Source organism: Triplophysa rosa, linkage group LG20, assembly GCF_024868665.1.
Source record: "Triplophysa rosa linkage group LG20, Trosa_1v2, whole genome shotgun sequence".
NCBI lineage: Eukaryota > Metazoa > Chordata > Actinopteri > Cypriniformes > Nemacheilidae > Triplophysa > Triplophysa rosa.
Genome location: NC_079909.1, coordinates 11,731,424 through 11,745,801, shown reverse-complemented (window position 1 = coordinate 11,745,801; position 14,378 = coordinate 11,731,424). Strand labels below are relative to the sequence as shown.

Genomic DNA, 14,378 nt, shown 5'->3' with positions numbered 1-14,378 from the left:
TAACACAGACTTGTGTACCAAGCCCACGGCCAAATATCCTCAAACCATTTTATCAAAGAGTCTGTTTATACCTCAAAAGAGATGTAAGGAAAACAGAAGAAGAGACACGAAGCTAAACTGTAAGAGATTGAAAGAGAGGAAGCGAGCGAAAGATAAATGCAAAAGGGAAGGAGAGGGAAAGATTTTATTTGCTCGGTTCTATATTTTCATTTCCAAGATGCTACGTGAGTCTAGAAATGCACAAAAATTGAGGTTTTTTTTATTAACACATTCGTTCAAAAGTTGTTTATCTGAGACATGTTTTCTGTTGGAGAGTTGTACTCAGCTGAACTTTTTTTGAAACAGTCACGCATATAAATCTGTGTGAAGATGTAAATATATTCAGCCTGTGCTTTAAATAGGACAAATTCAACGACACATAAATCGAAAGGACTTTATCGTGAACTAATTCAGACACAACCAATAAAAATATTCAAACTATTAAAGGGTAAAATCCTCATTAATCAACTTGGCTTGTTGCTAGTCAAGTTTTCAACCATCATGAGCGACGTTCAAGCATGCAACAGTCTGTGCCCTGATACCTCAACCATCCAGCATCCCGTGTCGCTCTCAAAATAATAAAAAGAGGTGGGGAAAGGTTCCATTTTCCACAAAAAGAAAAATCATCTGCCGAAAGGGTTAAGGGGTTTGAAAAACGTCCCTGGTACAAAAATCGAACCAATCCGGGGAGGCAGAAGGAGGACTATAATGGCTCTGACATGTCTGTGCGCTATGACCTCATCATCTAGCCCTCAGACAGTTTGCAGGACCAGGTCAAAGAGCGGTGAAATTCCACCAGAAGGTTTAATTCATTCACGAGGCCCACGATGCAGCGCGCTCATTCAGATGCGTGTATCACGGCAGCTTCCTGAAAAATTCAGACCTTCACAATTGATACTTGAGATCGGTCGCGGCATGGCCAATGACACGCGTCGCCGGCCCACTAACGTGACAGGTAGCGGGGTTTGTAATTGGAGTCGATCAGTAAGCCAAATGCCTCTCGTCTCCTAGTGCCAAATCCCCGCCCCCACCGCCCTGCCTATCGTCACCGCTCTGATGCCTGGCACACTCTGGCTCCCGTGGAAAAAAAGCTCTCCACTTCATTAAGAAAGTAAACACAAGTGCTGTCTGAAGTGTCTAATTAGTCCCCTAATTACTCCCTGCTCGTTACTAATGCAAATTAGATTACGCTGCTTAACTTCATCGTGTCCACAACGCCGCTGTTAATTGAGGCCTTTTGAAATTAAATTACTCGCTAATTAGCATATCAAAACCATTAATTCTGTGCCAGAGAGAAAGAGAAAAAAACAACAACAAACGCCAAGTTTTGCTAATGAGTTTTGCTAATTGAATATGTACGTTCAATATTGAGTTTTTGCCAGCCGGCCCCCGATCAAGAAGCTACTTAGCCACTTGTGCGAGTGAGTTCAAATGGAAAGAAATCGCACCTGGAAAGCCCCGTGCCGTTTAAAGAACCACTCAAATGTTTTGTCAATATTGTCTACTTGCGCGTAGCCACGTGCTCGGTAAAAAACAAATGCTGCTCTGATGAGATTTCTTTATTAATAGACATAACAACAAATTAAAGCTTTCAATAAAGTATGCACATTAAATAGGTATTTATTCAACAGAAATAAAACTTACATTTAGAAATAACTGAAAGTTGTATTCAAACTATTTAGAAATCAATGAGAATTAAGTATGACAACATGAGGGTATTGATTTTTTGTGAATGCACGGCTCATGCCAGGATAAATCTAAGCAAGCCACTTTAAGCTTAGAGCCAAATACGCAAAAAAGAAACCGTGAAATCACAGTTGATCAGCTACCTGTTAAAAATACTCAATTAAAAAACGCACTACGCAAGCCGTTCTATTTTTGCAAACTCTTTAAGAATCTGTTAAAAGTGTAATCGCATGAGAGAAACTAATCAGTTACAATGAATTGGAAAACTTCCTATGACTTTCTCAATTTTCACATACCTCCACAGGCAAGCGTCCATTCAGAATGAATAGCCCTTAAGAAAAAAGTTCATGCCATTAATTCACATAATCTACAGAGGCGAAGAAAGATTTAAGAAATCTCAAGAGTAATTTCTGCTTTAAATGTAAATGACTCCGATTACATTTAACACTTCCCTTTCTCACCCCCCCCACCCCTCCACCCCACACTTCCACCCAATATCCGTTCAATATGGATTCCTGAAAGACTCCATTCACAGCGTTCGGTGTTCTCAAACTCCAACTTCTCATTTGAACGCAGATCTAATGTAAGAGTAAAAAAAACCTGAGCACTGAAATTGAGAGGTAGACACACAAAAAACGAAATAAGCGTAATAATTAGATGTAAAGATATTATAATTTCTTTACAAGGATGCATTGAAAATGCTGCTCTACAACATTTGGCCTAATTGCCAGAATTACCATATTAACCAGTTACCATTTGAGTAAGTTGATTAAAAAATTGATTATTCGTCTATTTCTTTTAGGAGTTTCTTAATCAAAATCTAACATCCTTGAAAAATTAATTTGAAGCCCCTCTTATCAGTTAATTAAATCTGGTTGGAAGTCATTTTTCTGTGAAGCGTGATTAGACAGCGCTCTGTTCTCTTCTGTTCAGGCCGCATGACGTTAGAAAACTTTTCAATGTCTCATCAAACATTCAGAAATAAGAAGAATAGAATTTCTTTGAAGGCCCGTCTCTTTTTTCCCCATTTTTTAAAACCTATGCCTTTCTGATAAATTACGCTTTACCCAAAAGATCTCTCACTCTCATTAACAGATTCTCATTACCAGGCAGAATACAAGGAAAAAGAGAAAGAAGAAAAAATGTGTGTGTGTGTGTGTGTGTGAGAGAGAGAGAGACAGAAAAAGAGAATACTATTGTAGGATGGATGACCGTATGGAATTATTTCCTCATATAATCCTACAAAGTGTGTGAGAACCGGCATGTGTGTGTATGTTTGAGGTGTCGCTGAAAACGACCCGCTGTCTTGGCGCGAGTTGAACCTTCGGCTAAATTAAATAAAGATGACAAACCAAAGATACAAACGTGTTTTTCAGCACGAAAAAATGGCTAAAAATCTTTTTAAAAAGCTCACACGACTCCCCCTGAAAAAAGATATCAAACCGAAATACAAAAGCACTCAGCGGAAAAAAAAGGACAGAAAAAAGCAGGTCTTTTTTATGACCCTTTTAGGTTTTCTAAGCAACAGTGAGGAATCCTGCATTCCACAGACAGAGGATCTAAGGGGGCCGATAAGTCATACTTGACAAAGTAAAGCTTAACGCATATTTCATTACAATAAAATACACTGTAATATCAATATCTTTGGAGCGTCTCTGTGGACAAAGTTGTCAGGAAGATAAGACAGTGCATGTCAGAGTCGAGGGAAAGGAGTCTTCAGCGGAGAGGCGCGCCGCTCTGAAAGTCAGCCAAACACACACCGCGCTAAAACGATTTCGCCAGACAACCTTGGGACGATGTGCTTAGAACGACACATTAATATGCCGAGATAAAACAGGTGATGAGACACTAATTCTATTTTTTATTGGAAAAGTCACATATATTTTCTTTTAAATATCCCCCGTCTCTTTTTCCCTCTTTGCATGACAGACATTTTTCATCACTAAAACAGGGTGGTCAACTAATCAGAGCATTTATCAAATTCCACACATTTCTGTATTTATTTTGGGGGGTTTCCATAACACGAAGTTCAAAGCACTGTAGAGTTTCAAAGCTCCACAAAACTGACCACACGCAAAACTTTGTTTTTAGCTAACAAGTCTTACTGACAATGGAGGTCTGCCTGGCTGCCCTTTTTCCCCGCTAAGGTCTGTTCATCCCTATCCACTCCCTCAGGTGTGAGTGAGGCCATGGGCTTTGCTTCCTACAGGGAGTGGGTCAATTAGCCTGATTAGGTGTTTATTGAATGATTGGGGATGATGATTAGTCCACAGAGGGGTTCGGCTTACCGCCAGTCAATCAAAGACCCGCTCTGGTTTCTAATGCAGCCACCACGTGGGGGTTTCCCACTCTTCTCTAACATACACAAGCTTTCTCTGTCTTCCTCTATCCCTCCAGTGCACATTTTCAAAGCAATACCTACCTGAAAATTGGTTTCATACACAATTAACCTGGTGGACAGTAATGAGCGTGGAAGGAGGAGGATTAAAAAATAAAGTGATTTACATTTAGATTTCAGTGAAACGTAACACGAGCTATGATTGTCTATAGGGAGCATGATGCAGGTTGTAGTCGTCTTTAAGGGGTTTTTTTGGTGGTGGTTGTGGGGAACTTAGGGGGCTAGGAACAATCCATGACTGTGTTTTTTAAATTAACCATGGTAAGCTGGTGTGCAGAAAATGATTGCTCTAATGATGGAGCATTAACAGCGGGGACCGCAGAGGTCCACGCTCGCAGATGCCTATAGCACTCAGGAGATGTGTTGCAGGATTTCTGGAAAATTCTCTCCAGCCAGTTTTACAAACCTCCATCATAAAGCCTTAAAAAGTAACTGACTTGTTAGAGACATTGAGATCACTCAATTGACCAACTCTCCCTATTCTCACTTTTACCAACCCCCCCACCAAAAAACAATTTTACAAAGCAAAAATATATAAAGATTACACTTTACACTTTATATATTTGTACATGTGTGTGTGTGTGTGTGTGTGTGTTAACAGGTTTTTCTATAGGTGTGTGTATGCACTGCTATTGTAAGCTTGTTTTGCTGAGAGCTGAGTGCTTAAGAGCGAATCATAAAAAATCTGTTAGTCCTTGAAGAAATATTTGTGTTTTATCAATTACCAACAGATTGTAAATACTTCAAAAGAAATCTGTGGGTGATGCGAAAGAGGACAGCGGCCATGATGCTCCGTTTCTTCCCATCAAAAGATTTCTGAAACATTTCGCTCCAATTGTTCTTTTACCTATGAGAACCAAATTTGTTTTCTATAAACTGAACAGCAATCACGGCAACCAAATACTTAACAAAAGATCACACGAGAAAAAGTCCTTCAATGCAACCTATTCACAACGCCAGCAAGAGCCAGCTGAATTGTCTGAATGTAATAAAATGCAGCGTGCAAACTCTTTAAACAAATTTAATCAGGTTTTAATACAAGGCATAGGTTTACATCTGAGGCTTCGGGTCTTTCATCTGCTCAACATTTTATCTGATCAAATTCACTGTGATTGAAAAGAAATGATGTAAAGATTAGGTATGCTAGTTTCAAAATTAAACACACAATCACAACACCTTTCTGCCCGGAGTTATCTGCAAGTTTTATCATTCAGATTCCTTTAATAAAATCTGGTCACAGGTCATGTCAGGAAAGGTAATTCGAATTGAAAGTGAAAAATTACCATAGAATGCCATGCCAAACCAATATCACGGCAACCTCATTTCCACCCATAAAAATACATGTGGGGGAGAGAAACATGAATTTGGCCATCATTCCTCTGTTAATTAAAGTATTCTGTCCCCTTTCATCATGAGTTCAAGGATGCCGGGAGACTAATTAATTTGAAAAGGTAAGATTGTGTCTCTGCACAAATGCCTTCCAACACACAGATTTAGGAATTGTGAAAAGTGAGAAAGGTAGGAAAGAAAGTATCGAGATGTTGCCCTGATGTCCTTTAAGTGATCAAGGAGACTGAGCTGTAGGACTTGTGGCAGTGTTTGCCTTTTTTACTGTGTGTGGGTGAGAGTGACAATCTGGCAAAAGGCCTATCAAAAAAGCAAATCAATAGACAAGGACATTTAACTAAATACATGTTTTATTAGTTAAAGGGGATGTGCAACGGTGTTTCGTGCATTCTGACTTCTTCACAATATTAAACGTGCCGTCTTCTCATGATTGACATGATCAACTTGTCAAAAAAATGAGTTGGACGTATGACGTAGTATTTCTGTGCTCAATACACTCCCCCAGTGTAGGTTTCGGAAAGTTTTTTCTAGAACATGAAAATCCGTTTCGTAAAAACTTTTCTTAGTCCCTTATTGGGCAATTCTCCTGGAAAAGCACGCCCACGGCAAGGTGAAAGAAAAAGCACGCCCACCCGTCAACCGACAAGCGATAGGAAGACCCGCTTACCATCAAGAGTGGCTGCGCTGCGACAAGATTGGCTGCGCTGTGGGCTGGCAGCACGTTATTCTTGTGATAGTGAGAGAAGTTGAGGTGTGTTTGTTTGTTCACGGCATTTTAGTGATGGATGTTATATAAACTGTGGATATAACGCTGGATTTGGAGATCATTTGAAACTGAAAGATGGCGCTGTCCCAGCGCTAAAAGATGCCGGACATGAACCGCACGCGGTAAGTGAAACGGAGTCTATGTCTGTGTTTTGTTGGCAATGGGTACGCACGTGCTTTAGTTCCACCCCCTCATCCCCCCGCACGCGTCGTATGTTTTCGGAAATAATCGTAGAGCTGTATCTGTCTTTAATAAATGTGATCAAACTAAAGACTCTACGGTGTGCAATACTATTCTGTAAATACTCAAGATTAACATGAGATATGCAGAAACTGTCTAAATTATGGCCACTTTAAAGCTCATCTTTTTAATTATATCACTAATTCTGCACCTATGGTACTGACTCTGCTATAGAATACGACAGCATGTTAAATGTATGCTAAATAAGTATAACACATACATGCATCTGATATTCTCTTAATCTGTTGTTATAAAAAACTGCTTTGAATTGGCAAATACTAAAAACAGACCAATGAGATTGTATCTCTCTCACATTATAGCATATAGTATCTCTAGCATATATTATTTGTTGCATATAACATTTCCATGAAAATATTATATGCAACATTAAAACATCACTTCCTGTTCTGCAATTAAACAAAAATCCTATTTTGGTCCATAAACATTTTTGTGAAAAAAAAGAAAATAACCCCAAAACAATACGTGCAATTCTTCATTTCTCCACAAATCAAACGAGTGCATGCAAAATCCATTTTTACAACACAAGTTTACATGTTCGCTTTAATTATTTGATTATTTTCTGTTCACTCTCACTGACCACAGCGTTATAATACCGGTGCCACACACAGAACAAACACAAGGTACAGAATTAAAAAGTGTTTGTGTGAAAGAAAACAGCACAAAACTTCTAAAAGTCCTGAACAGGAATGGTAATCCTAGGTTTAAAGGTTGGGTTATTTCCCAGGGAGGAGAGGATAGGGATGCAGAATCCCATTACAGGTGTCACCTGACTGGCAGCGACCGCGAGGGCAGATTTCATACCGGTACAGAGCTCCATCATGCCCTCTGCGTACTGACAAGAAAAGCTTAACCGGTATGAAGTCTGACCGGGAGCCCAACCCATGCACCCCTCCTTCCCTCTGTGCTCCCTCTGTTAGGACTGAGGAAAATACTCTCCCTGACTTCTCCCTCTAGGGCTTCGATGAATGGAGAGTGAGGGTTGTCTGTCTGTGTGTGTGTGGAGGGGGGTTATTACACAATTATTCAGATAACAGCTGGGGATAATATAGTGGCAGATGTCTCATGGTCAACAATGCTCACAGACCACAGCCGGAGAGTAAAAGGCAACTCTAACCAACGGTTACCGATGTTCATCACTCACTTTAAACTAACTATCAAACAAAAAAAAATGTGCCTTATTTTTCAGAAACCCCACTATAAAAAATATATTTGTCATATCTTGTAGCTCTTTTGAGCTCTGACATTTAATTATGAACTCTACCGTAGGCTACACTGTACAATACAGTACAATTTACACATAGGCTACAGCTACACTTTATAAATAATTATTAACAATTTATTTTTTAGACTAAAAGCCAATTACTAAATAAAATGAATAAATGTAAAATCGTGCAGACGCTTACTGAAGAAGTTTTCCTGTTGTGTTTACTTGCATTTGGCATGTGAAGGGGACGCGCACGTGTTGAGCGCCGCGTCCCTCGCATCAAGACAAGACACTTCACCACAAGAGCAGAAAAAAGGCAAGAAAAGTCCTACACAACTTCAGTACTTTATTAACATTTTTGTTTAATATATACGATTACACAAACGAAGAATCTGCACGAGGGGTGGAAGGAGCTGCAAACTCAGTCGTCTCAATCAAACACAGGCGAATCTGATTTTGTTTTACACACGGCTGAATGATAATTCTGTCAGAAGATGTATCGCGTTCGTCCGTTTCAAATGCAAATAACTTAAGTAGGCATCCCCTTGTTACCCATTACTAATACCATAAAAGAAACCAACACTTCTCCATTCCGCTGCTACTTTACGGATTAGTGAATGAAAATTAGATACATTTATATGGTTATTACTTATATGGTCACACAGTGGGGAGGGGGATTTATCCGAGCATACAGTGCAGTGCCACAAACTCCCTCAGGAACGAACCGCTCGCACCTTCTGCAACTGAGGGTGGATTAGATTTAAACCCGGACTATGGTTTACCGCGGCCGGCAACACTGACAGGAATTCTTCCCGCTGTTCCCGCTAAACAAAGCGAAGAGAGGGGAAAAAAACATCTCTTCTCTACGCTGTGGATAATGTTTTGGCAGAAGTTTTTGTAATCGCCATCACTGTTTAGAGAGCTTAGAAAGAGCGAGTGGCGGCGCGAGCTCCGCGCGCGGGATTTGACCGAAGACAGAAGCGTCGAGAAGGAACAAACTTTATTAAGACGCATTTACACGAGCTGTCATTTCGAGATCGCGTCTCGTCTTTCGTGACAGAGTTTTAAAGTGCCCAAAGTTTGTTCCCATCTTTCCCAAAGCGCTTTACTTGACGCGTCTGCTCTCCGCCGTTCTCTGACGGACATGATGGCCTGTCAAGAGTTTCACCGCGCGTTTAAAATATACAGCGAGTCGCGTTATAAAGACCATCGTGAAGGGGGGAAGGAGAGGGGAAGGGGTGATGGCTCGAGGGGGGAGACGGAGGACTTGAGAGAAAATCCATAACACAAATACAGCTGTCAGCTGGAATGCAAAGTTAGCAGAAGCAGCTTCGGTGGCTGAAGGGAGCGAGTTTACGACTTCAGGTGACATCCGCGCTCATACTAAGCTTCAGTTATCGACACTACAGTTATGCCATTCCCAATGACGCTGAGACTCTTTATCAAGCCTGGATCAAGTCACTCCGTGCTCTGAGGAGAGAATTTAGTGAGTGCACAAGAGGCCAGGTTTGTCTTTGTCTAACTTTCTCTTAACCTCTCAGACTCTCTAGCAGGCATCAAAGTGTGACGGCCCATAGGCTTGCACAAAGAAGTCCCATTTCCACAAGCATCTGCGGCTCTGAGTACCAATAATCTCTCCTGAGGTGCTCGGCTAATGGATATAGAGAAGTAATGATCAACGCCTCACACTCAAGTACTGTCATTTCCGTACAGTGAACACCCTGCTTTTCCCTCTACCACATTTCCCCAGCTCATCGGAAATGGGCCATTCCTCTCCCTAAGCAAACGTTAGGGTCATTCTTTAAGACAGTCATCACCTCATAACAGCCTGGCACTCTCTCGAAACACTGTGTGAAGCCTCCCAGCACAGGAAATCTTGGGCGTGAAACAATATAGCAAAAAAGGTACCAGTGAGGAAAAAAAGCTGCGCTTAAGACTTCAAAGGTCGCATTTGAAACAAATTTGTGATAAATACCAGTAAGAATAAAAATGTCCAGTTATATGCAGCATTCTAAAACAAAGACGGCACACAGCTTCTGGTCTCGCTCAAAGTTAAAATGGTTAATGCTAGTCCTACAATCCAATAGCTTATATAATCAGATCAACATTGTCATCTGGAAAACATCCCTCTTTTCCAACCAACCTCTTCTCTCTCTCTCTTTTGATTTTGATTTACAGATGGGCAAGATACTGAACTTAGTTGAAATTGCTTTAGTGTAGACGAGCTCAAGAAAAAAAATGACACCACTCTAGTAATAAAAACAGCCCCACTGTCTAAACTGTGCTTAATTTATTATTCACACACAGAAGAAATGCTCAGCCTCGCCGTTACACCAAATAACATCTTCAATTAAAACCACATGTTTAATCACCAGTCATTCTGCCCGCTGGTCAACGCTGGAGTCGATGCGTAGTTGCGTACTAGCAAACGAGTGTAAAAATTCCAGCCTGACCTTTCACTTCAGGTCAACTAAAATACAAAAGAGAGAACGTAGCCATGACATATTTCACACAAACACGTTTCAGAGAGCAGGACTTGAGTACCAGAGTGGCAAATCTAATACACGAGGGCAAAAAGTATGATTGACAAAAAATAATAATCATTTAGAGATGAATGTGTGTTCCTCTTCGAAATGCTTTGGTTAGAAAAATGCACTCATGTAAAAGCTAACATTATTTTTGGAGCGGTACAAGAGCTTAATGGTGAAAATGCCATCTGAGGGTTGGAAGGGACAGTGCTTCACAAGAACCAGAGTGTTTCATGTTAAAATCACCCATAATATCGAAAACTTACATTTCCCTCCATATCACTTGACTCAGGCTCATCTCAGTTTAACAAAATCATGCAAACACGCATTACAGACTACATGCTTTTTGCACAGCACACAGATATATCTGCATTAACAAAACAATTAGAGATGTTACTTTACAATCCAAAAATGTTCCTAAAATATGCATCAAATAGCAACATGTATTCACATAATATTCACACTGAAATTAACATCAGTCACAAACAAGCATGCAAATAAACACATCTGACCCTTTCTACATACCCAGACAGATACCCACAGTGGCCTGAATACCAGCCTGCCATGCAACACACACGTTTATCAATGTAATATATTTGGAAAAACTCAAAAAGTGAAGTTTGTATTTGTGTAAGCATTGCAAGATGCATGAAATGCACTTACTGTCTCTTGAAACAAGTGCAGGTTATATCAATGATAACCTGAATTTCACCGTGTGTTTAATCAGACTGCCTTTTGTGTCTGCCGTTAGAAAGAGTGCTAAAACTATCGACAGAGGTGTAGTTGTCGCTGCTTACAGCTGGTTACATAGACGGCCATGCAAATAACTGTAAATTATCCTCTTTATAGCCGTTTTCATACCCTCCCAAAAAGAAATGCCTTTCTCCTTGTCATGAAGTTCGACTTCATAAATTATCACTGTTAGAACACATAATATCATTCAGCCCCTCTTCTATTCATCTAACATAAAAGCAGATCAAATTAAATTGTACTCATCACTTTATGCTTATGTTCACCTGCATTTACAAATGTAACATTTCAATTACCAGGCACTCACAAGAGACAATATTATCAGGGAACAGACACTACAGGAACAAACAAAACCGAGTTATCTGTAAGTCACAATGTGACAGTAAAATAATCAACCAATGTTTATTTTAGCTCAAGAAAATCATTTAAAAAATAAAATAAAAATGGTTTTATTAATGTTAATTTTATTCAAAGCTCTGATGTTTACCCTGATTGAAAATAATGTGTGTTTGAATTCAGTTAGAAAAGTCTAATTAAAAGATGTCCGAAAAGTGCAATTAAAAATGTCATAAACACTTTAACAAAAATTGTGAAATCATGTAGCAAAAATTATCAACTCCTTCTAATTTTTTTTTTGTGTGGTTTTAATAGCAAGTTTGCATTGTGTTGTTAAATACCAACAGTGAATTAAAACAATTCACCTATACTTTCTACAAGATGCAAGAAGAATGCATGTGACACAGTGTGCATGCAAACTAAATTAAACTAATTGTGTCAAAAGCACAATTTTCCATTAATCAATTCTTAATAACACGAAAGTTACACACATTGTCATATGATGATGATGTATATTTTTTTAGGAGGACAATGTGGCGGGTGCGCCATTCTTCACACGTAGACTGAAGTGGAGATTTATTCGTACAAACCAAGTATTGAGAGAGTGCGAATAGTCTTCTCGGTTCGTCACAGCCCTGAGATGCATTTCCTTTTGCAAAATCACTAAGCATGCATTGGACTGGCAATGAAAAATTATTGCTGCTGCTGTTGTTGTAGTTAGTTGGTTTTGTTTTAGCCAGGCTGCTCCGAGTGTTTGACAGTGAAACAAAGGGCGCTGATTTGCTCACTAAAGTAACACACAACTGTGGGACTTCGGTTTAAAACAATATGCTTCAAAAATAAAAGAAACACGTTGCTCGTGTTTGATGTAGAGTTTGATCATGTATGCAAAATTAATCTCTAAATAAACACATAAAATAAGTTTTGCACAACTGAAGTTAAGCTATAGTCTGTTCGTGCACGTCGAGGCGAAAACTCATCAATTCATTTTATCTTCGTTGAAATCATTACGTTGTGAATGCCGTGTTAAAAACAATACAATTTTACAATATTTTCTTTTGTACATTTAAAGTTGAACAACAACTTTTTCGTCCACGTTTATTACTTGATTTTACATCCATTAAATTTTGCTAACATGGATATATAACTTGCGTTAATTACTGCTAAGGGATATACATTATGATGGCTAGTTACTTTTTAATGTAGGCCTATTGTATTATAATTATTCCATTGTAACACACAACTTTTTCAAACGAGTAGCCTAAAATTGTCACGAGAACTTCACCACGTTTTTTTTCTTTCATCTTCTGCTTATTTAGATTTTTTGTTTTAAATTAACATGTCATTTAATACAGCGCAAACGTTAAGCTTTGGGTAATTTGGAGAAGAGAGCAACACTACATGAATATTAGTTCGAGGCCTTAAATGAAGAAAAACACTAGTGATTTAAAGCAACCTGCAGAGTAGCCTAAACGATAAGACAATTTAGATATACATTTCATAGCCTATATATTTCAATGTTGTTTATTAACTTGAATTGTTTACATAAATGACGGGTCACGCGGATGTGATTTCCACATTTTTAAGGTGGAAGTGGTATTTTCAAATGTAACCAAATACACCTACATGCCTTTACTGCAATGTGTATTTTGATTACGAGGAATGAACAAACGTAACTGATCTGTCAAAAACTATTTTATGAGTATTTTGTTGGAGTTGTTGTTTGCCGTTTGTATGCACGTGAATCTTCTGAACTTCTAGCTGGTTGAATTGATGGAGCTGACACAATAAATGAGGCCGTGCGCATTTAAGTATTAAGTGCCACATATTCACTAAACTACTGTTCGTTTTTACATGTTTTAAGAAATGAACGGTTCCGTCATGGGTGACTCCATCTCATGTAGGCTACAGACAACTTTTCCTCATCGAAGAGAAAAATAAAACGTTCTTCTTCGCATATAGGCAAACGTGTAAAGTAAACTAAAAGTTTCAACATCTAACTCACTGCCACACTTGGGTCTTTGCTTTATAAAAATCAGCGTGTTTTGGTAATTCCGTTGTTTGTGAGATTTATTTTTTTGTTGCTTTCTAGTGTGTATAATAACTTACGCATTCACGAATCAAATCTTTTTCATCCTAAGGACAAAATCACACTTAATCATACGTGGAACAAAGAAGGATAGAAAGAGAAAAAAGTGCATATCAACCTGTTAGGATATACTGAAGAACTCTACTTTCACTCTACGGGCTGGACCATGTGGATCTTTCGCTTCCAGCTTGGGTGAAATGTCCCAGCGATCCCAAAAACCTTGAGAAGAGCAACGCAAAAGAGAAAAAATCCTCTTCTATGAGTGATATCTTCGGACCATTACTTTCAACGACAACTGTCTTTATTAGTCTTCCTTTCCCTTTTTTATTGGCTTCCTCTCTCAAACTGATCACTCAGTTGGGTGATAAGTGGAAACAATAATCGTGCACTAGCTCAAAGGCTGCATGGTCACAGCGCTCCTGAAAGTTCATGAAGAAAAAGCACGCCGCTTCTAATGTCTCCTCGTGGCTTCAAATCTTCTTCCTTCCTCCGTTATTCACAACGTGAGTTTTCCTAAAGTCCAAATAATGCTTCTTGCTGGAGTTTTTGGCATCTCGTATGTTCCTCGCTCATTCGCAGAGAAATCAGTGTTGAATTACTCGGCTTGTGTCTTGTGTTGGCGATGTGTTAGGGGACAATTTAGTCTACCGTAATGCGTCTAAAACAGGTGCGCGTGCACATCCTCTGCTCTGCCGCTTGTTGTAGCGCAATAACAAACCCCGCGCGCTCCATGTGCTGATCTCTTCACCTCCGCGCGCATCGCGGCTTTACTTTGGCCATTGTGGCAGACGACGAGCAACAGATGTTAGTCAAAGGACAGACACACCATGGGAACCGTTACCTACTCCACATCTATTCTTCGGGAACTAACAAGTCTGTTCTTGCTGTTTGTAAGCAAGCTTTTATCGTTATTTGAGTTTTGTTCTCAGTGAAACTGAATGAAAATGTTATAAACGTATCTGTCAATAAAAGCA

General features: G+C 39.3%; 1 protein-coding gene across 4 annotated transcripts in view; it reads right to left on the bottom strand.

The window, feature by feature from the left end:
* The window catches only part of foxp4 (forkhead box P4), a 116,161-nt gene extending 102,142 nt beyond the window's left edge, over nt 1-14,019 (bottom strand). For all 4 annotated transcript variants that reach the window (XM_057362132.1, XM_057362133.1, XM_057362135.1 and 1 more), the window contains exon 1: nt 13,523-14,019. The gene's annotated coding sequence lies outside the window, so the exon portion shown is untranslated. The remainder of the gene's footprint in view (nt 1-13,522) is intronic.
* Between the last annotated feature and the right edge of the window lie 359 nt (nt 14,020-14,378).